The sequence below is a fragment of the Halictus rubicundus genome, chromosome 13, assembly GCF_050948215.1.
Source record: "Halictus rubicundus isolate RS-2024b chromosome 13, iyHalRubi1_principal, whole genome shotgun sequence".
NCBI classification, from domain to species: domain Eukaryota; kingdom Metazoa; phylum Arthropoda; class Insecta; order Hymenoptera; family Halictidae; genus Halictus; species Halictus rubicundus.
The window spans coordinates 7,303,302-7,327,918 of record NC_135161.1 but is presented as its reverse complement, the minus strand read 5'-3'; the positions used below and the strand labels follow the sequence as shown (position 1 = coordinate 7,327,918).

At 45.4% G+C, this 24,617-nt stretch overlaps 1 long non-coding RNA gene across 1 annotated transcript; it reads right to left on the bottom strand.

The window, feature by feature from the left end:
* Positions 1-21,391: 21,391 nt before the first annotated feature.
* Positions 21,392-21,730, bottom strand: LOC143360506 (uncharacterized). The gene is made up of 2 exons (XR_013083290.1): positions 21,682-21,730; positions 21,392-21,591 (listed from the first exon to the last, which is right to left on the bottom strand). It is a non-coding gene; the product is annotated as an uncharacterized LOC143360506 (long non-coding RNA).
* Between the last annotated feature and the right edge of the window lie 2,887 nt (positions 21,731-24,617).

Below are 24,617 nucleotides of genomic sequence, written 5' to 3'. Positions count from 1 at the left end.
AGGCGCTGAAAAGTAGAGCGTAATCCGTTTTTCTGTCATTGATTGTTGGTGATCGTAGCTCGACACATAATATAGATACCAGAGAGACCACGAGCGGATATCATTGTGTATCGCTGCGCGTTGTGCGCTATAGTTACGGTCACCATACTTCCTTGGGGAACGACAAAACGGAAATTGTTTTGTTTCACAAAAAGAAAATTCAAGTTTTGTACTTTGTAATTCTTTTAAAAATTCGTAAAACTGTAATTCGTGTGTGGACGTTGCGTTTCGTTTAAATGCGTGCTTTCATTGATTCGATTTCTAATTGGGTTTTCTCACTGGTCCACGTATTGTTCATTAACGTTTGTTCAGTTGTCGCATTAACATGTTGACTGGCATGTCACCCATATGTGGGTGACGGAATTATTTGTCCTGGTTTTAAAATGAATTTTTACGTTAATATATTCATTGTAGCAAAGGGCCTAGCCGAATAAGATGGTCAAAACTGCCCTTAGACGTTTTTCAATAATTAATGAACCATTCGAAAGCTGACCAAGAAAAACCCCTCTGAGCCAAATTTCAACCCCCTATCTTGCTCGTGAGGGTAGTTACAGGGTAAATTAGATTTTGAGCTTTTCCGTGCATTTTCCGCACTCTGATGATTCCCAAAATTCTGAAAAAAATGTGACATATTTTGGACCCTAAAGCGGATTTTTGAGAATTTTCTCAGATTTTTTGGATGCAAACTGTGGTCGTAAAAAATGAAAAACCTCAAAAAAATCGGAAAAATGCAGGTTTCTCAAAAATATGAAAACATGCTATTGAGCTGTTTAGTGCCCCAATAAAGTACCATAACAGGCAGTGTCCTCAATTTTTTTTAGATTTTTTCTTGTGGGCACTTTTTGTCCAGACAAGAAAAACCGAATTTTTTCGACGTTTCTGCTATTAGGAGGAAAGTTACACTTGTTGATTTTATCGCAAGTATATATTAAGTCATTTTTAACGTTATTACATTGAAGCAAGTAAGTGTTTGACCTCAGAAATATGTTTTAAGAGAAAAACAAATTCTATTTCGTGCGATATATACCAGAATGTTCGCAACGTTTACAACGTCGCCGGTTGGCCGAGCAGTCAAGGTGTCGGACTACGGAGCGGAAACGCTGGGTTCGAATCCCGTCGAGGGTAAAGTTTTTTTTTCCATACATCATCTTTATTTTTTCAATTTCTTATATAGTTTATTCATGTGATTTTAACAATATTTTTTAAATGTTTTTAAAAAATATTGAGGTAACATTTTTAACGAACTTTTATTTATATTACTCCGATTTGACTTCGAATTTAATGATATTATTTTCTTGGATTAGGCAATAAATTAATATTTATATTATTGTGTTCGTCCACGATTTCCGCCAGATATAGAAATTGCTTGCGAAAATTGGTAAGATTCCGTGAAAAGAATTTTTAAATCTACTTCTGTCATTTCCGGAAAATCCAGAGTATCTACCGAGGATACTGTTTGAAAAGGAGTCGTTTTGCAGTTCCAATTATGTCCAATTTTTGGAAAGGTTTCGTTGTCTACTTGTTTGTGTAGAAGCTGGTACTTTTGACCTTGTATACTATACATTGCCTCTACAACCCAATGAATTTTCGTGACTTTTCGGGAATAATTCGACACTTTCGTCGAAAGTTGAGAACGATTACCTTTTAAAGCAGGCATGAGAACTCTGAATCCAAGACCTGTTAAATGAGATGTAACATCTCGAAAACCTCTGTCGACAATACAAAAGTCTCCCCTCTTCATGATGGTTTTCAATCAAGTAACTATAAACGGAAATACATCCTCATGTACGTTACAATAAAGAGGAATGGCTAAGGCTTATTTGTACCTGATACCTCACTTTAAAAATAGTGGTAGTATGTAGCCCTTTTCTTTCAATTGGACAAAAACCAATACTTTGCTGCGTGTTATTTATTTAGAATTCTTCTCATTTCCTCCCTAATTTATGAAGACGCAAGGCTTAGAAACCAGATTAATGAATTTTAATATTAAGAATGTTAGAGAGGACCGTAATGAAGATCATATACAATTAGAGAATCGAGGAAGTGATAGATACTCTAAAACTATATTTACATATATTTTATTCAAAAATGTTTCTTAAATATTTTTAAAACATTAAAAAAATATTTTAAAAATCACATGAATAAACCATGTAATAAAAAATTGAAAATATAAAGATGATGTATGGAAAAAAAAACTTTACCCTCGACGGGATTCGAACCCAGCGTTTACGCTCCGTAGTCCGACACCTTGACTGCTCGGCCAACCGGCGATGTTGTAAACGTTGCGAACATTCTGGTATATATCGCACGAAATAGAATTTATTTTTCTCTTAAAACATATTTCTGAGGTCAAACACTTACTTGTTTCAATGTAGTAACGTTAAAAATGCCTTAATATATACTTGCGATAAAATCAACAAGTGTAACTTTCCTCCTAATAGCAGAAACGTCGAAAAAATTCGGTTTTTCTTGTCTGGACAAAAAGTGCCCACAAGAAAAAATCTAAAAAAAATTGAGGACACTGCCTGTTATGGTACTTTATTGGGGCACTAAACAGCTCAATAGCATGTTTTCATATTTTTGAGAAACCTGCATTTTTCCGATTTTTTTGAGGTTTTTCATTTTTTACGACCACAGTTTGCATCCAAAAAATCTGAGAAAATTCTCAAAAATCCGCTTTAGGGTCCAAAATATGTCACATTTTTTTCAGAATTTTGGGAATCATCAGAGTGCGGAAAATGCACGGAAAAGCTCAAAATCTAATTTACCCTGTAACTACCCTCACGAGCAAGATAGGGGGTTGAAATTTGGCTCAGAGGGGTTTTTCTTGGTCAGCTTTCGAATGGTTCATTAATTATTGAAAAACGTCTAAGGGCAGTTTTGACCATCTTATTCGGCTAGGCCCTTTAATTGGGATCTGTAAAATGCAAGAAAGCTGGAGGACTACCCAATATCATGCATTCAATTTTTTCAATTTTTATTTCATTAACTGACTTGCTTTGATTTTATGGAATTTTTGAGGTTTCTAGTTTGGCAGTCAAAGTGTTAAATACGCGTAAGCAAAAATGGACGATGTGTAAAATGTTTTTAAAACGTACATCTCTGTGTGCGAAGCGTTTAAAAATTTTGAACCTATGTTTTGAATCTATGTTGACAGGACTTGTCATTTTGTATCGCCATTTTGGGATTTTTTCACTGCTGACGTAATTTTTATTATACATTCCACTGATTTGCGTGCTCCGAGATTCAAATTTATTTCAATTTCAAATTTCAAACAACAAAATGGCCGATTTGGAGGAGGAAAATATAAAGATCAGAGCAGCGAAGGACTGTCCTCTTGAAGAAAGGACGCGTATGGTCACCGTAACTATAGTCGAGAACCTAGAAGACTCGACTTCGTTCGAACAGCCGTGCCACGATGAGAATAGCAAGGGTTCGGGAGGCGGCGATTCCAGACTCTATAATACAAAGGTGGGATTTGTTATTGGTTACAAGCTGTACACGAAGTATAAATATGTACAGCCTGTCCAATGACAAGTCCCATTTTTGCGCCTTCGAGCAACATTTTCCATCATTCGGTCGCATGATGCCTGCCGTAGCTTCGCTGGAACAGCCGTGCCTCGGCACACTCACACACCGCCAGGTCAGCGTGTACGTGTACCAACGAGAATCGCAAGGGTCCGGGACGCCACGATTTATTCATCTATAATACAAAGGTGGGGCATGGCAGTGGTCAGAAACCGCAGTTGAAGTATAAATCTACTTTCTGATCCACTGACAAGTCCCATTTTTGCGCCTTCGAGCAACATTTTCCATCATTCGGTCGCATGACGCCTGCCGTAGCTTCGCTGGAACAGCCGTGCCTCGGCACACTCACACACCGCCAGGTCAGCGTGTACGTGTACCAACGAGAATCGCAAGGGTCCGGGACGCCACGATTTATTCATCTATAATACAAAGGTGGGATTTGTCATTGGTTACAAGCTGTACATGAAGTATAAATATGTACGCGCGTGTCCAATGACAAGTCCCATTTTTGCGCCTTCGAGCAACATTTTCCATCATTCGGTCGCATGATGCCTGCCGTAGCTTCGCTGGAACAGCCGTGCCTCGGCACACTCACACACCGCCAGGTCAGCGTGTACGTGTACCAACGAGAATCGCAAGGGTCCGGGACGCCACGATTTATTCATCTATAATACAAAGGTGGGGCATGGCAGTGGTCAGAAACCGCAGTTGAAGTATAAATCTACTTTCTGATCCACTGACAAGTCCCATTTTTGCGCCTTCGAGCAACATTTTCCATCATTCGGTCGCATGACGCCTGCCGTAGCTTCGCTGGAACAGCCGTGCCTCGGCACACTCACACACCGCCAGGTCAGCGTGTACGTGTACCAACGAGAATCGCAAGGGTCCGGGACGCCACGATTTATTCATCTATAATACAAAGGTGGGATTTGTCATTGGTTACAAGCTGTACATGAAGTATAAATATGTACGCGCGTGTCCAATGACAAGTCCCATTTTTGCGCCTTCGAGCAACATTTTCCATCATTCGGTCGCATGATGCCTGCCGTAGCTTCGCTGGAACAGCCGTGCCTCGGCACACTCACACACCGCCAGGTCAGCGTGTACGTGTACCAACGAGAATCGCAAGGGTCCGGGACGCCACGATTTATTCATCTATAATACAAAGGTGGGGCATGGCAGTGGTCAGAAACCGCAGTTGAAGTATAAATCTACTTTCTGATCCACTGACAAGTCCCATTTTTGCGCCTTCGAGCAACATTTTCCATCATTCGGTCGCATGACGCCTGCCGTAGCTTCGCTGGAACAGCCGTGCCTCGGCACACTCACACACCGCCAGGTCAGCGTGTACGTGTACCAACGAGAATCGCAAGGGTCCGGGACGCCACGATTTATTCATCTATAATACAAAGGTGGGGCATGGCAGTGGTCAGAAACCGCAGTTGAAGTATAAATCTACTTTCTGATCCACTGACAAGTCCCATTTTTGCGCCTTCGAGCAACATTTTCCATCATTCGGTCGCATGACGCCTGCCGTAGCTTCGCTGGAACAGCCGTGCCTCGGCACACTCACACACCGCCAGGTCGGCGTGTACATGTACCTACGAGAATCGCAAGGGTCCGGGATGCGGCGATTCATTACTCGACATACACTAAATAGAAAAGTGAACTTTTCTTTCTTTTCTTTCTTTTCGGTCGGAAGTGACCTTTTTCATCTAGCAATCTGCGAAATTTAGTTTATAAGATTGTAAAGTCGTCGTTGTAACAAAAGGGAGTCAGTAGGAAGCGTATTGAATTCCTTCTGGTTTCCTTTCGGGTCTCTTGTGCAGCAACCTCCTCGTGGTGAGACCCGGGCAATCGGTATTATTATCTATTTGTAAAAACTTATAGTAATCTTACAAATAGAGTATAATATCGAGCTAATGGCTGCACAATTATAATTTCCTATAACATTTTAAATTAAAATTTAAGACTTACTTGCCTCTTGGTTTTCTTGACGATCATTATTAACCACGACTTGTTAATCGAATCGAGGCGCTGAAAAGTAGAGCGTAATCCGTTTTTCTGTCATTGATTGTTGGTGATCGTAGCTCGACACATAATATAGATACCAGAGAGACCACGAGCGGATATCATTGTGTATCGCTGCGCGTTGTGCGCTATAGTTACGGTCACCATACTTCCTTGGGGAACGACAAAACGGAAATTGTTTTGTTTCACAAAAAGAAAATTCAAGTTTTGTACTTTGTAATTCTTTTAAAAATTCGTAAAACTGTAATTCGTGTGTGGACGTTGCGTTTCGTTTAAATGCGTGCTTTCAATGATTCGATTTCTAATTGGGTTTTCTCACTGGTCCACGTATTGTTCATTAATGTTTGTTCAGTTGTCGCATTAACATGTTGACTGGCATGTCACCCATATGTGGGTGACGGAATTATTTGTCCTGGTTTTAAAATGAATTTTTACGTTAATATATTCATTGTAGCAAATTTAATTGGGATCTGTAAAATGCAAGAAAGCTGGAGGACTACCCAATATCATGCATTCAATTTTTTCAATTTTTATTTCATTAACTGACTTGCTTTGATTTTATGGAATTTTTGAGGTTTCTAGTTTGGCAGTCAAAGTGTTAAATACGCGTAAGCAAAAATGGACGATGTGTAAAATGTTTTTAAAACGTACATCTCTGTGTGCGAAGCGTTTAAAAATTTTGAACCTATGTTTTGAATCTATGTTGACAGGACTTGTCATTTTGTATCGCCATTTTGGGATTTTTTCACTGCTGACGTAATTTTTATTATACATTCCACTGATTTGCGTGCTCCGAGATTCAAATTTATTTCAATTTCAAATTTCAAACAACAAAATGGCCGATTTGGAGGAGGAAAATATAAAGATCAGAGCAGCGAAGGACTGTCCTCTTGAAGAAAGGACGCGTATGGTCACCGTAACTATAGTCGAGAACCTAGAAGACTCGACTTCGTTCGAACAGCCGTGCCACGATGAGAATAGCAAGGGTTCGGGAGGCGGCGATTCCAGACTCTATAATACAAAGGTGGGATTTGTCATTGGTTACAAGCTGTACACGAAGTATAAATATGTACCGCGGGTCCAATGACAAGTCCCATTTTTGCGCCTTCGAGCAACATTTTCCATCATTCGGTCGCATGATGCCTGCCGTAGCTTCGCTGGAACAGCCGTGCCTCGGCACACTCACACACCGCCAGGTCAGCGTGTACGTGTACCAACGAGAATCGCAAGGGTCCGGGACGCCACGATTTATTCATCTATAATACAAAGGTGGGGCATAATAGTAGCCAGAGACATTAGATGAAGTATAAATCTAATGCTCGAACTACTGTTAAGTCCCATTTTTGCGTCTTCGAGCAACATTTTCCATCATTCGGTCGCATGATGCCTGCCGTAGCTTCGCTGGAACAGCCGTGCCTCGGCACACTCACACACCGCCAGGTCAGCGTGTACGTGTACCAACGAGAATCGCAAGGGTCCGGGACGCCACGATTTATTCATCTATAATACAAAGGTGGGGCATGGCAGTGGTCAGAAACCGCAGTTGAAGTATAAATCTACTTTCTGATGCACTGTCAAATCCCATTTTTGCGTCTTCGAGCAACATTTTCCATCATTCGGTCGCATGACGCCTGCCGTAGCTTCGCTGGAACAGCCGTGCCTCGGCACACTCACACACCGCCAGGTCGGCGTGTACATGTACCTACGAGAATCGCAAGGGTCCGGGATGCGGCGATTCATTACTCGACATACACTAAATAGAAAAGTGAACTTTTCTTTCTTTTCTTTCTTTTCGGTCGGAAGTGACCTTTTTCATCTAGCAATCTGCGAAATTTAGTTTATAAGATTGTAAAGTCGTCGTTGTAACAAAAGGGAGTCAGTAGGAAGCGTATTGAATTCCTTCTGGTTTCCTTTCGGGTCTCTTGTGCAGCAACCTCCTCGTGGTGAGACCCGGGCAATCGGTATTATTCTCTATTTGTAAAAACTTATAGTAATCTTACAAATAGAGTATAATATCGAGCTAATGGCTGCACAATTATAATTTCCTATAACATTTTAAATTAAAATTTAAGACGAAAATTTAAGAAGTATGTAATTGAACTGTTTTTGAATTTACTTTGGGTTAGCTTGGGATGGGCCAAGGTGGGCCTTCAATGCTTTCCTTGTTTACCCTTGGCCCACCTTCACCTTCTTCGTAAGCTCCTGTCAATTATTAACAGAAACACACAGCTTTCGTTTCGGAGTACTTTTCATTCAATGAACATCGGCAATTCTTTTTCTGTATTTCTAATTAAAATTTTCTTCTGAACTTTCCGAAGTTCCTGTTCTTAAAATTGATATTTTGTGGCTTCCTCTTCTTGTAGGGATAACTCTGGACTACTAACCGAACGATACCGCCCATAACTCTCACGATCGGTGCAACGATCGGTGTACCTTTTTCCGGTATATTCTTATTTCCTTCATCGATTTTGAATATACAGTAGAGCTGTGCGGATTCAACCGTCACGAGCTCGTTTACTTGTAACTTCGAATGCCTTCCTCTCCTTAAAATCGATTATGTCAGAACCGTGCAATTTCGTGTCAATATACAGGCCCTCATGGTTTCGAGCCAGTTTCCATGAGCCATAAATGCGTACAGATACGCAGTCTAGTCATTACTTCCACGGAAGCAATAGTAAATACTCAATCACCGAGATTCCAGCGAACGAGCTGGGAATTACAGTTCCGGACAAGTATAAGCGATAAAAGCTTGAGCACGCGCGATCGACGTGTTGTCCGCAGATAATCGCGGTCTCGCGGAGAGCTTTTTCTCTCACACCCGGGTGTGCCCGTTGTCGACGATTAATCAACGAGACGGCTCCGTAATTAAAAAACGGACCGCGTTCAAGCGGCCAGGACCGACTACGAAGTCGCCGGAGACTCTGGGGAATAGAGCAGACCGTCGCGATCGTCTTCATCACGTCACCGGAGAGAATCCACCGTGGGGAAAAAATAAAGTAAGAAACAAAACAACACAACAACGACCGGGGCAATTAACGGGATATCGTCGGTTTTATTCAGGGCGCGACACGGCTCCCGATAAGGTAAGACTCCTGACTCACCTCTGCGAGAGTTTCCTCCTTGCTCACTTCTCCATGCTCCGGCGCTTCTTCGCGCGTTGGTTTATTCTTGTCCTTCTTGCTGAAACTGATGGACCTGAAGGACCATTTCTTCTTCATCTATGAACGAGGAAACGGTATCAATAATGATCGTAATGACTCTCGTTACGAGCTACTACTCGCGTCTTCCTCTCCTAAGGTCGTTACACGCGCGATTCACCAGTCAACAGGTCGTGTGTCTCAGTCGTCTCCTTGCGCCCCATTGCAGTCTGGAACCGCTCGCCGGCGATAACAGTCGAGAGACTTATGCGAATCGGACAACCACGTACGAGAGGAAACCGCGAAACTCTCGGATTACAGAGGACGGACAGTGGTTCTTCGACGGGGACCTGTCTTTGCTCCGCGGTTTCTGGAAGGGAGCCACAAAGAAGTCGATGAACAACGTCTACTTTTTCGATTAATAATTATTTAATGCGAATTTTGTGCATTCATGAGAGAATTGAGTAGATAAAATATAAAATTGCCGGGAGATTACAGAAGATTTTGAGCGCAATGTATTTTCAATTTATTCAAACGATTAAAGAGAGAAGCAATTTTCAAGGAACGTTGAAGATAATTTTTTAAAGCTAGCTATACGGAGCATTAAAAGTGTTAAACATTTTTTGATAATATGTACAGCGTTTACTCGATATATGTCCGAAACACGGGCCCAGCCAGGGACATATATTGACGAGGAGATAGAAAAGTAAATTTAGAAAAATAAATTTGAAAAATAAATTTATTAAATTTTCAATCTTATATACTTGTCTCTAGTAAGCTTCCAAAGACAAATAAGCTTATGCTACCATTCAACAATTGAAAAACAAACTTCATAGAAGTAGACTTCAAAGTCCTAACCGGTCTCAAGGGACTTATAAGTCGCCTCAGTAAATAAAGGGTTAAACAAGCAATTATGCTCCGAACGATGCGATGTTTGGACTCATTTTGACCGGAAAAATGTGGCGAACGTCGTGTTAGTAAAGGTTACATAAAGAATGATTATCCTTAGTGTTATTGTGATTATTATTATTCATCTTAACCTCTCAAGCACGGCGCGCTCGTCCGCAACACTGTCTCCCAGGGACGGCGCGCCTGGCCGCGGATGGCACAAAAGCCACTATAGTGGTTCGTACTGTGTGAACTGATGCTTTCCACGGAAAAGCCACTATACTGGATCGAACAATTCAAACTGACTCTTTCCACGGAAAAGCCACGATAGTGGTTCGAACCATTCAAATTGACGCTTTCCACGGAAAAGCCACTATAGTGGCGCACCGTTCAAACTAATGCTTTCCACGGAAGCCACTATAGTGGCGTACAGTGCTTAAGAGGTTGAAATGGTCATGCAGAGGAAAAAGTTTGTGAAAATCTTGAGATTTATAATGGATCCAAAAATCATTGGAGGTAGGTTCCCCATAACTCCCACTGAAATGACCTGGTGCGCTTGACAACCGAATAAATTGACCTCGCATTGTTTCAGCAAGAAGAGGTGAAAGCCGAGGAGACCAAGCAAGAGTCTGCTGGAGACTCGCCCGCGGAATCGGCTGAGGCCGCGACATCCACAGATGCCACCAGCCCCGCCAGTTCGGACGTTGTCACCTCCCCAGACAGCAAGGAGGCCAAAAAGAAGGAAAAGGTGAGGTTCTCGTTCAACCCTAATGTTACCACGTCCGTGGACTCCAGAGCGCACAATGTCCTGGAACCCCGTTTTCATCGGGCCAAAATTATTTCAACATTATTTGGGGGGTTTACAGTAGGTCGTTGAACTCGTCTCGACACCCGCACGAACTCAAAAATATTGCAAAAAATCCAGGTGACCTCCAAAGTCAAAAATATTTTTCGAATCTATAAAAAAGTGTAATGACTGAAACTAGGGTAAGGAACCCAATTACTGTGCGCATATTAACTATACTTCCTTTTGAAGCATAATGAATATTAAAAAAGAAATATTAAATTTTTTCATTAAAATCAGTTAATATAGATGTTATGTATCTCTTTTTCAATATTCATTATGCTTAGAAAATAATTAATATACGCACAGTAATTGGGACCCTTACCCTATAACGAATTAGAGTAATTAATTTCCCTTTGAATTTGAATTGACTGAAATGGCTAATACAGTGAATTCTCGATGTATGTCAACAACGCGGGTCTTGTCAGCGTCATGTGTCGTCCTCTGTGGCGACCGAGGCCTCTCGAGCCTGGGGGCCCCTCACGGGGTATACCCCGCGGTAGTGGGGATAATTTCGCGACGTTTATCGTCAAGGCCTTGGCGACATATACAAAGAAATCACTGTATTTTGGATTTCGTATCGTGGAAGAGTTGTCGATGGATGTATAGAAAAATTCGTTGTGTAGGAAATCTAAAAACTAAAGGTAATACAACCGTATTTGATATTAGCTTTATTTAAATGGATGCTACAGCGAACACGTCTTTCGCTTTCTTCCGTTCTACCCAGACTGACTGTCGTGGACCGTTGCGGGTCGCCGACAACGGGCCACTCGTCATTTGTTTATTTCAGGTGATAAGCGTTTTATAAACTCCGATAGCCCTCTCCATCTCAACGGTACGCCGACCGTGTGCGGTCCTAGGCGATCGGGTTTCTATAGCTTGTGCCGACAGCTTCCTACAGTTGGTAACATGCAAGTTGAAAAATTCGGTTTTGGCCCTGAAGAACGGGTTTCCAGACTGCAATGGGGCGCAAGGAGACGACTGAGACACACGACCTGTTGACTGGTGAATCGCGCGTGTAACGACCTTAGGAGAGGAAGACGCGAGTAGTAGCTCGTAACGAGAGTCATTACGATCATTATCGGTACCTCGTTCATCGAGTCCTCGTTCATAGATGAAGAAGAAATGATCCTTCAGATCGATCAGTTTCAACAAGAAAGACAAAAATAAGCCAACGCGCGAAGAACCGCCGGAGCATGGAGAAGTGAGCAAGGAGGGAACTCTCGCAGAGGTGAGTCAGGAGTCTTACCTTATCGGGAGCCGTGTCGCGCCCTGAAGAAAACCGACGATAACCCGTTAATTGCCCCGGTCGTTGTTGTGTTGTTTTGTTTCTTACTTTATTTTTTCCCCACGGTGGATTCTCTCCGGTGACGTGATGAAGACGATCGCGACGGTCTGCTCTATTCCCCAGAGTCTCCGGCGACTTCGTAGTCGGTCCTGGCCGCTTGAACGCGGTCCGTTTTTTAATTACGGAGCCGTCTCGTTGATTAATCGTCGACAACGGGCACACCCGGGTGTGAGAGAAAAAGCTCTCCGCGAGACCGCGATTATCTGCGGACAACACGTCGATCGCGCGTGCTCAAGCTTTTATCGCTTATACTTGTCCGGAACTGTAATTCCCAGCTCGTTCGCTGGAATCTCGGTGATTGAATATTTACTATTGTTTCCGTGGGAGTAATAACTAGACTGCGGATCTGTATGCATTTATGGCTCATGGAAACTGGCTCGAAACCATGAGGGCCTGTATATTGACACGAAATTGCACGGTTCTGACATAATCGATTTTAAGGAGAGGAAGGCATTCGAAGTTACAAGTAAACGAGCTCGTGGCGGTTGAATCCGCACAGCTCTACTGTATATTCAAAATCGATGAAGGGAATAAGAATATACCGGAAAAAGGTACACCGATCGTTGCACCGATCGTGAGAGTTATGGGCGGTATCGTTCGGTTAGTAGTCCAGAGTTATCCCTACAAGAAGAGGAAGCCACAAAATATCAATTTTAAGAACAGGAACTTCGGAAAGTTCAGAAGAAAATTTTAATTAGAAATACAGAGAAAGAATTGCCGATGTTCATTGAATGAAAAGGTACTCCGAAACGAAAGCTGTGTGTTTCTGTTAATAATTGACAGGAGCTTACGAAGAAGGTGAAGGTGGGCCAAGGGTAAACAAGGAAAGCATTGAAGGCTCACCTTGGCCCATCCCAAGCTAACCCAAAGTAAATTCAGACACAGTTCAATTACATACACAAGTTTTTATAACAGAAGCAACGCAACGGGATCGGTTAATGCCTGCGTCACGATCGGATCTACACGATCCACGAGGAGGACCGGCGGATCAGATGGCCCCTCGCACTCTATTCTTCGTCGGACACTAACGGAGAATCGTTAATGGCCTTCGGAATCGCTCGCGCTAAACGCAGCGCGAACGATTTGCTGGCGATCATCATTTGCGACGACATAACAAAATGGCCGGAAACCATGGAACCTAGGAGCAGCGCCATCACTACTTTCAGCTTTCAGTTTTCTGTACTCGACCGTCTCGGTCGATCGTGATTCTCGGCGACTGTTGTGAGATCGATTGCTAATTGTGATCGGTGATGTTTCGGGGTGGCGAGGAAGTAGACCCAAGTCCCGTCGGGCAGAAGTCCGGTGTAAGCCCATCGGCGGAGGCCGAGGCCGCGCCGAACTTGTCGTCGGCCTCGACGGAGACCAAGGACGAGGTCTCGTCGACGCCGACCGCAGCAACGGCGGTCAGTAGCCCGGGTGGAGAAGAGCCGGGGGAACCCAATCTGTCTCCCGTCCCTATCGACGACACGAACCAGGAAAAATTAGTCGAGGTCAGTCCAGCCGGTGGACCAGTTCATACCGGACCCGGTAGAAGTCTCCGTTTTCAGACAGTCGCTACTACGCCGTCGTCTATCATTGAGAGGAAAACCAGGGAGGACATTCCTTCCCTGCCACCGTCCAGTCCACCACCGACGCCCATAGACCCGTCGCCGTTGCAGCAGGCTCAGCAGGCTCAGCAGGCCGCGGCTACCGCAACATTGCTCGCGGAGGCCCTCAAGTTGCCTGCCGAGGCTGCTGCCGGCGCAGACAATTTCGTTGCACCGCCGATAACAACAACAATACCCGTCCTATCCTCCACCTGCCCACCTGAGCGTGACGAATCACCATCCCCGACAACACCATCACCGTCACCGTCACGATCGTCACCTCTGTCACCTCCGTCACCGCCGTCCGCGGAATCTCGCGATCTCACCGCTGCACCCCATATACCACACGTTTCACCCCTAGACGAATCCCGCACAGAACAAACCACCCCGGCTCCTCTAGCGAAGCTAGAGGCTCTGCCGGTGGTAGATACGTTCGTCTTCGTCGATAACGTCCCAGAATCGTTCTCGGACCGCGAGCAGAACAAGCTCGTCGAACAGATTACCTCCCCTCCGGCCGAGCAGAAAGAGCAAGTGCCGCCGGAAGAGGAAATGGCAGAGGCGCCGCCCCCGCTCCAGGAAAAATCACCGGAACAGAAGACAGTCTCCGCGGAACAAAAAGAGGAAGTCGTCGAGCAGCCGATACAGTACGTAGCCTGCGAGCTAGGTAACGCCGCTGTGAAACGCGCCGAGCAAGAACACGTACACGAAGAAAAGACACCGACCAGAGACGTCGAGGAGCCGATCATCGCGACACAGGAGCAGCAGGTCTCCCAGGACGAGCCAACAAACGAGCCATTGAGGCCATTAGAAAATGGTGAGTTAACTGCCGTGAATATTATTGGAATATTTTTCTCTTTTAAGAATGTTTTAAATTCTTTTGAATTTATTCCTGGATATTGATCCGACAAGATTATACCAATTTCGTTATTATCTGTGACCATCTTGATTAGTTTTATAAAATCGTTTGCGTTTTGTGTCTTGCATGTTAGAATATATCCATATCTCGTAAAATGGTGCACCAAAAGGTGTAGAAATATTTTTGTGTTGATATGGATCCGCCAAATCCTCCGATTGTGTCAATTGACATAATCTCGAATGGCTCTTTTGCAGGTCCTAAATATGATATTAATCCGTTTTTCCTTTGTCCTCTTGATTTGTTTTTTATACATATTACACAATTTTTACAAATGTGTTTTATATTTTCTGTTAGTTTCTTTGCTGTATAATATGGTATAATTTTATTTTCCATTTGCTTTATTCCTATGTGGCAGTATTCTTCATGTACTTTTTTTGGAAAAGACGGAAACACGGAACAACAACAACAAAAAAAAATAATAATAATAATAATACACGAGTTATTGAAAATAGAGAATGAAACGGAACGGACGGAAGACTCTCCGATTCCAAGGAGCGGAATATACGGCGCCTGTTGGAACACGAGGAGATCGGTGACCGGAAACCGTCAATTTTCCTCCGACGACTTCAAGGCCTCGCGGGTGACACAGTGTCGGACGATTTTCTCAAGACTTTGTGGGTAGGACGTCTTCCGGCGAGTATACAGGCCCTCATCGTTTCGCGCCAGAAGGAATCGCTCTCCGAGTTGGCCGCGCTCGCCGACGCCGTCGCGAGATCGCCGCCCTCCGCGTAGGGAAACGTGACTTCCGTTGGCCGCGTTCCAAGTCGCAAAATGGACGCCCCAGGTATTCGCGATCGCGTAGTCGCGGCGGGAAACACGATTCCACCGATGGAAAGTGTTGGTAGCATTGGGAACATGGGGCCGCCGCGAAAAAGTGCCGTGCCGTGTCGGGAAACTCGAATAGAATGGAGAATTCGGTGTGTGTGTTATCTTCGCCAAGACACGTGGACGCCGAGAACAGAGGGCAAGAAACAGATAGTGTCGGGCGGGGTGAGGAAAAAAAGATGAATTAAAAGAATAACGTCGAAGCGGACGAGTAATGAAACACTCGGATCGCGATTCTCGTGGTGTTGTTGTTCGACAACTGACACGAGATCGAGCTCTCTTCCTGGTTCTCAGTCTCCGCCGGAGACTTGGCTAGAACGGTGTTCCTCAACACACTGTCGTCGTGCTCGTTTACGGTACAAGGCGAACAGGGCGAACTCTCGGGTCTTTCTCGCTATGTCGATAGCTCTCGTCTTGGTCTTGGTCTTGGTCTTGTGCGTGGTTGTCTAAGTGAACGTGCGTCTGCGAGGAGTTTAACGTGGACGTTGTCGTCGGGCCATCGTGCACCGGTTTCGTCACGGCGACGACAGTGGAGTAAGGACTGGGACTTCCGGGCGGTGTCAGAAGAAGCGTCTCTGTCGGGTTTCGCGTGCTGGGCTTGTCGTCCTTGTCGGGAACCGGGAACAACAACTCGCTCTTCGCCTCGGCTACGATACTGCAACTACTGATGGTCGCTAGCGGGCAAGAGAGCTCTTCCGGTGGTAAGGGATACTCGAATGAGTCTGCTGGTCGAGCATTCTGTCGACCGGGATTCGTCGTCTTCGTCCTCCTCGTTCACGAGACTGTCGCTGTCCGCTTCGCGGGGTTTCTCGACTTGTGACGCTTTCGCTGGAGAGAGGGAACCTCGACAATCGGACGCTCCGTCGTCTCCGCTTGATCTGCTGTGGGTTCGGCTAACGAGGACGCCACCGTTTCGTCCTGCGACCGTTCTTCGGGGCGAGGCACTGCGGATTCGGTCGATTTCATCGCTTCGAGATCGAGCTTCTCTGGAGCACAGGCCGCCGCCGGCGAGCCTAGTACAGGTGGCGTTTCGTTGCTTCTATTGCAGGCCGTCGAAGAGAGTGTGCCTTCCAGTAGGGGGGCGGCGGGGGCGGGGAGGGCGCGGGGGTCTCCCCCGCGTCAGCAGGTGCCCCCGGTTGTGGGGGGCGGGGTGTTGTCGGCGCGGGGAGTCTCTCCGCGCCCTGTTGTGCCCGCACAACTGGGGGCGGTGAACTTGGGGGCCCGGGGCGTGAGCTGACCCGGGTCCCCGGGGGGAGCATAGCTCCCCCCGTCATAGGCCGACACCCCCCGGGTTAGTTTCCCGGTGTGGGGGGGTGTCGGTCCTTCCCTCCCCGATTGGGGAGTGGGATCCGTGGGGGTTTGGGGAAAGGAAGGGTCGGGGCGTGCCGGATCGCTCCTCCGACGGCCCTTCCTTCCGGTGGCGGCGTCTTCCTGCCTCGGCCGGGGTGGTTCCTTCGGGACACCGGCCCCGAGCGGGGCACGAAGACTCCGGGAGCTGCGGGTGGACCGAGCTGGGGCTCGGGAAGCCCAATCCGAAGGCTCCAGGGATGGGGACACCGGGCGGGCCCCTCCGCCCGGGGTCTTGTAGCGTAGGCAGTGGGGGAGGTGAACCCCTCCCCCGGGGTATGATGATAGCTGGAAGTGTCCTGTTGAGTACACGCGTGATCCAGGCACCTCCCATTTAGCTTAGGTGGGCGTGGGTTTTTAGTGGGTAGCCTTCTGGAGAATTTTTCCCCAGGGGTAGTCCCACATAACCCCGGGAAAAAAACGGAAACACGGAACAACAACAAAAAAAAAAATAATAATAATACACGAGTTACTGAAAATAGAGAATGAAACGGAACGGGCGACGATGTTGCCGCGACATCGCGAGAGCATTGTAGACACTTTATAAGTAGGCCTATTAATAATTATTAGACGGCAGTTCGACGGCTGGGCGAACGTGGGAGAATGTCCACGAAAATGGCTACGGTCGTGTATCGTCGAGGATTGAGAGAGACAGAGAGAGAGAGACAGAGAGAGAGAGAGAGAGAGAGAGAGAGAGAGAGAGAGAGAGAGAGAGAGAGAGAGAGAGAACGAGGTTTCGCGTAAGGCGAAACAAGAATGAAACGGTCGCTTCCGAGAATGTGTGTTGTCCTTCGATCACTGTTGTTGCTGGTAGTAGGTTCAGGACCGAGTGATTTTCTGCTATTATACAATTTTTTCTCCGACGCGATTTATCCTCTGCGGGAACAAAATTTTCGCGCGCGCTCGCGCGAATCGAAACGACAAATCTCTGCCATTGTTAACTAAGCTAAGTCGAACCGCGTGCGGCCGTCGCGCAACAAGCAGATCTCGAGGGAAACACGAGAAGAACATTGTTCGAGGAAGAAGTACTCGTCGGATTGCCTCCTCCTGATGCGGTAACGACTGTGTGATTGAGAGGGTAAGAGAGAGAGAGAGAGAGAGAGAGAGAGAGAGAGAGAGAGAGAGAGAGAGAGAGAGAGAGAGAGAGAGAGAGAGAGAGAGAGAGACAAGACTCCAAATCCCGTGTGTAACGATCCCGTGACGATGACGGATTCCGCGAGTAACACCGATGCTGCAGTGGCGCGAATAGCGGTCCGTGTTCCGCCGTTCTGGGAGAAGAACCCGACGACCTGGTTCCGACAGCTGGAATCTCAGTTCGTGCTGGCAGGAATCACACAGGATTCCACCAAGTATCACTACGTCAGCGCGAATCTGGACAACAGGTATGCCGACGTGGTGATGGACATCATTAATAATCCCCCGGCGACCGACGCATACGAAACTCTAAAGGCGGAATTAATCCGAAGACTCTCCGATTCCAAGGAACAGAATATACGGCGCCTGTTGGAACACGCGGAGATCGGTGACCGGAAACCGTCAATTTTCCTCCGACGACTTCAAGGCCTCGCGGGTGACACAGTGTCGGACGATTTTCTCAAGACTTTGTGGGTAGGACGTCTTCCGGCGAGTATACAGGCCCTCATCGTTTCGCGCCAGAAGGAATCGCTCTCCGAGTTGGCCGCGCTCGCCGACGCCGTCGCGGAGGTGTCCGCGCGCCCGCAAGTCGCTGCCATACCTTCGGGGCAAGCCGACCTGGTGGCCGAAATCGCCGATCTCCGTCGCGAGATCGCCGCCCTCCGCGTAGGGAAAACGGCTAATAGATAGTCGCACGTCTTTGACGGCAGTGGGACGCGTCGCAGAGGCCAACAACAACAGCGTCAAGGCGATTCCCGGTGAATCGAGGTTCTCGCGATCCTCGCGGAATTCCCGGATATTACGCGGCCGTCGGGAGGACACCGCACGACGAAGCACTCGACGTGCCACCACATCCGGACGACGCCGGGGGCCCCCCTGGTGTCCTGCAAACCGAGACGTCTCGCCCCCGACAAACTGAGGCTCGCAAAGGCCGAATTCGAGGCCATGGTGAGGGATGGAACAGCTCGACCGTCTGAAAGCTGCTGGTCATCGGCCCTGCACCCGGTCCCCAAAAAAGGCGACGCTTGGCGGCCGTGCGGTGACTACCGCGCGTTAAATTCGAGAACAATACCCGACAAATACCCCGTTCCGCGTATAGAAGATTTCGCGCAGTGTTTGGCCGGAAAGACAATTTTTTCAACGATAGAGTTAGTGCGTGCGTACAAACAGATTCCGGTGCACCCAGACGATATCCCGAAGACCGCGATCACGACACCCTTCGGCCTATACGAGTTTCCGTGCGTGTCGTTCGGTCTACGAGACGCGGCACAAACCTTTCAACGGTTCATGGACGAAACGTTGCGCGGCCTCGAGTGGTGTTACGCGTATATAGACGATATCCTCGTGGCATCGACTTCACCCGAGGAGCACGAGCACCACTTGAGGGAACTTTTTCGCCGTCTGGACTATTACGGAGTGTTGGTGAATACGGCAAAGTGTGTTTTCGGGTCACCGGAAGTGGCTTTTCTGGGACACGCAGTGTCCGCGCGTGGCACCCGACCGCTGCCAGGAAAAGTCGAAGCAATTCGAACTCTCCCTCAACCGACGGCTGTGAAGGAGCTGCGACAGTTCCTAGGAGTGGTAAATTTCTACCGAAGATTTGTGCCAGCCGCGGCCCGAATCCAGGCTCCTTTGAACGGGGCGCTGCAGGGGAACCAGCAGGGGGCCGGTAAGGTTTGAAATCCATATACAGTTATACAGAGCAGTTTAGAACTGGTCAATTATGTTTCCTAAAAGTCCAATCTATGTCTGTATAGAGCCGAAATTGCAACAGCGAGCACCCGACGCGAATTTCACGAAAAAATTGACACCGACCGAACGTAAATATAGTCCGTTTCACCGCGAACTCTTAGCCGTGTACAAAGCCGTAAGGTACTTCCGCCATATGATCGAAGGACGCGAGAGAAAGAGAGAGATAAAAAAGAAAACAACGGATTCGTTCGCGTACGGATGATCATGCGCCCATCGAGTATAAATGATAATTACCTGCGAGAAGCTTTCTTTTTTTATTAAGAACCGTAGCGCAGATCGTAAAGTTAAACAAAAAACTGAAAAAGAAACGAAAATGCGCATTACATGTAAATGCTCCAAAATCTCAGAATAACTTGTAAGTGTTAAAAAAAGGAGAAAAGAAACGAAAAAGGATGAAAGATGGAGCGAGCGTTTTCTTTGTGCCCGCGACCGGCATTGATTTTTAAACGATATATATTATTATTATTAATGAGCAGGGAAAGAGGTAAAATTAAAAGTTGTATAGTAAACCATTTTCATTAAATATGTTGTCCGCGAAATGATCTTTACAACGAAATTACATCGTTTTTTCGAGACAAGTTTTGGCACCAAAGCGAACTTTTTTATTTAAACGAAGAGAGAGAGAGAGAGAGAGAGAGAGAGAGAGAGAAATGGAAGATGAAAAAAAAGAAAAAACAATCCTTGAAACAACCGACTGATCACACTCGCAAAAACTATCGATCGTCGAAAGTTAGTTTCATTACACTGCGGACAAATTGCCGAATTTCGGGCAAAAGTCTAGATGTGTTTACTAATGTATATGGATTGACAATTACTCACAGAAAATGAAATTTAACAATACAATTATTGATTATACATAAAGTTCATTGCTTATAAAATATAAAAAATATAAAATGTAACGAAACAATACTAAGATACTTCATCTTTATTCGATATTCGAAGGTTCGAATAAGAAAGATACTTTTTTTTATTCGAAGCGGATTTATTCAAACTTCGAGACATTTTTTCATCTTTCATCTGTATCTTTTCTTCGAAGGCTTCGAATAAATGTTCGAATAACTTTTGCCGAGCGCCGAGCTTCAAAGACCCAGCGACGACAGACGACATACAATGTAAGCGGATGGAGAATCGCGCACGTATGAAAGTTTAAACTTGTGTAATGTAATGTGTAATGTAATGTATTGTGTGAGTGTAATGAAATTATGCAATAAAAAATAATTATTTTCATTCTACGCATTATACGTTTATTTATTGCCTATGTCACTGACGTTTCTTCCGTAATTCACGAGCGAATGTTCTATTTAGGTAGCGAGCGCGGCATGTTTAGCGATGTTGGTATTTGAGATCAGTGATAGTTCCACGTTCTTAGTTCCACAACCGAATAGAGTATCTCGACATTGGGGCCGTTACGGACCGCTCCCAGCACCCACCTGGAGACTCGCAGTTTAACACGGGGGCTGGCAGTCTTTATATATATCTCGTCGGTGTTGTGGTTATGTTCGACGCCTATTCGCTCGGCAGCAACGTGTGTCTGTATATGTTTTTTTTTTTTTTTTTATTAAATATCTTTATTGCTATTAAGCTTAACAACAACAAAAATATAACAAGGCTTGAATCCACTCGGATCCATTAGCCAGTGTCTGTATATGTATATAATACAACAATAGCTCCATCTCGTGTTCATCAGTCAGCTACACGTTTGTAGGTAATACCATTTCTCTAAAGGAAATTGTACGGCAGACACCGACCACCGAATCTTGAAAAGTCAAGTTATTATCCCGGGCCCGTAATGCGATTAAACAAACGAACGAAATCAAAAAGCCGTGATTGGTACAGGTTGAACATAGGAATGGAGGGAGATTCAATTGGACACCGGGCGGGTCCCTCCGGGGTATGATGATAGCTGGGAGGTGTCCTGTTAATAACCCCGGCTTCCCCCAGGGAGTCGGGGTATGCGTAATGTCATTTTCCCCACGGAAAAAAAAAGGGAGATTCAATTGTTTCAATTATCTGGTGTAACTATAAATATAAAAACAGTATATTTGAGTGGTAAAAAGATATACAATCGTATAAATCCTCGTACGTACAAATTCTCATTAATAAACATACTGTTTCGCCAATGCCCTTAAAAATTTTGCCTTCCGAATGTTCGCTGCCTCGCGCTGTATCTCCTCGTTATTATTGGAATTCAATTCCAATAGGCCAATCACTTTAATCTACAACGGCAACACCATATGAATCGATCGCTCTTTAAAAAAAAAAAAAGAAAAAAAAAAGAAAACATTAGTGTACGGAGCGCTACTAACTGCTAGCTGTTTCCTGTGATGCTCGCCGCGTTTCGTATGCAAATGTATCTTCGAGCAACATTTTCCATCATTCGGTCGCATGATGCCTGCCGTAGCTTCGCTGGAACAGCCGTGCCTCGGCACACTCACACACCGCCAGGTCAGCGTGTACGTGTACCAACGAGAATCGCAAGGGTCCGGGACGCCACGATTTATTCATCTATAATACAAAGGTGGGGCATGGCAGTGGTCAGAGGCATTAGATGAAGTATAAATCTAATACTCGAACTACTGTTAAGTCCCATTTTTGCGTCTTCGAGCAACATTTTCCATCATTCGGTCGCATGATGCCTGCCGTAGCTTCGCTGGAACAGCCGTGCCTCGGCACACTCACACACCGCCAGGTCAGCGTGTACGTGTACCAACGAGAATCGCAAGGGTCCGGGACGCCACGATTTATTCATCTATAATACAAAGGTGGGGCATAAAAGTGGCCAGAGACATTAGATGAAGTATAAATCAGATGTCTCGAACCACTGTTAAGTCCCATTTTTGCGTCTTCGAGCAACATTTTCCATCATTCGGTCGCATGATGCCTGCCGTAGCTTCGCTGGAACAGCCGTGCCTCGGCACACTCACACACCGCCAGGTCAGCGTGTACGTGTACCAACGAGAATCGCAAGGGTCCGGGACGCCACGATTTATTCATCTATAATACAAAGGTGGGGCATGGCAGTGGTCAGAAACCGCAGTTGAAGTATAAATCTACTTTCTGATTCACTGTCAAATCTCATTTTTGCGTCTTCGAGCAACATTTTCCATCATTCGGTCGCATGACGCCTGCCGTAGCTTCGCTGGAACAGCCGTGCCTCGGCACACTCACACACCGCCAGGTCGGCGTGTACATGTACCTACGAGAATCGCAAGGGTCCGGGATGCGGCGATTCATTACTCGACATACACTAAATAGAAAAGTGAACTTTTCTTTCTTTTCTTTCTTTTCGGTCGGAAGTGACCTTTTTCATCTAGCAATCTGCGAAATTTAGTTTATAAGATTGTAAAGTCGTCGTTGTAACAAAAGGGAGTCAGTAGGAAGCGTATTGAATTCCTTCTAGTTTCCTTTCGGGTCTCTTGTGCAGCAACCTCCTCGTGGTGAGACCCGGGCAATCGGTATTATTCTGTATTTGTAAAAACTTATAGTAATCTTACAAACAGAGTATAATATCGAGCTAATGGCTGCACAATTATAATTTCCTATAACATTTTAAATTAAAATTTAAGACTTACTTGCCTCTTGGTTTTCTTGACGATCATTATTAACCACGACTTGTTAATCGAATCGAGGCGCTGAAAAGTAGAGCGTAATCCGTTTTTCTGTCATTGATTGTTGGTGATCGTAGCTCGACACATAATATAGATACCAGAGAGACCACGAGCGGATATCATTGTGTATCGCTGCGCGTTGTGCGCTATAGTTACGGTCACCATACTTCCTTGGGGAACGACAAAACGGAAATTGTTTTGTTTCACAAAAAGAAAATTCAAGTTTTGTACTTTGTAATTCTTTTAAAAATTCGTAAAACTGTAATTCGTGTGTGGACGTTGCGTTTCGTTTAAATGCGTGCTTTCATTGATTCGATTTCTAATTGGGTTTTCTCACTGGTCCACGTATTGTTCATTAACGTTTGTTCAGTTGTCGCATTAACATGTTGACTGGCATGTCACCCATATGTGGGTGACGGAATTATTTGTCCTGGTTTTAAAATGAATTTTTACGTTAATATATTCATTGTAGCAAATTTAATTGGGATCTGTAAAATGCAAGAAAGCTGGAGGACTACCCAATATCATGCATTCAATTTTTTCAATTTTTATTTCATTAACTGACTTGCTTTGATTTTATGGAATTTTTGAGGTTTCTAGTTTGGCAGTCAAAGTGTTAAATACGCGTAAGCAAAAATGGACGATGTGTAAAATGTTTTTAAAACGTACATCTCTGTGTGCGAAGCGTTTAAAAATTTTGAACCTATGTTTTGAATCTATGTTGACAGGACTTGTCATTTTGTATCGCCATTTTGGGATTTTTTCACTGCTGACGTAATTTTTATTATACATTCCACTGATTTGCGTGCTCCGAGATTCAAATTTATTTCAATTTCAAATTTCAAACAACAAAATGGCCGATTTGGAGGAGGAAAATATAAAGATCAGAGCAGCGAAGGACTGTCCTCTTGAAGAAAGGACGCGTATGGTCACCGTAACTATAGTCGAGAACCTAGAAGACTCGACTTCGTTCGAACAGCCGTGCCACGATGAGAATAGCAAGGGTTCGGGAGGCGGCGATTCCAGACTCTATAATACAAAGGTGGGATTTGTTATTGGTTACAAGCTGTACACGAAGTATAAATATGTACAGCCTGTCCAATGACAAGTCCCATTTTTGCGCCTTCGAGCAACATTTTCCATCATTCGGTCGCATGATGCCTGCCGTAGCTTCGCTGGAACAGCCGTGCCTCGGCACACTCACACACCGCCAGGTCAGCGTGTACGTGTACCAACGAGAATCGCAAGGGTCCGGGACGCCACGATTTATTCATCTATAATACAAAGGTGGGATTTGTCATTGGTTACAAGCTGTACATGAAGTATAAATATGTACGCGCGTGTCCAATGACAAGTCCCATTTTTGCGCCTTCGAGCAACATTTTCCATCATTCGGTCGCATGATGCCTGCCGTAGCTTCGCTGGAACAGCCGTGCCTCGGCACACTCACACACCGCCAGGTCAGCGTGTACGTGTACCAACGAGAATCGCAAGGGTCCGGGACGCCACGATTTATTCATCTATAATACAAAGGTGGGATTTGTCATTGGTTACAAGCTGTACATGAAGTATAAATATGTACGCGTGTGTCCAATGACAAGTCCCATTTTTGCGCCTTCGAGCAACATTTTCCA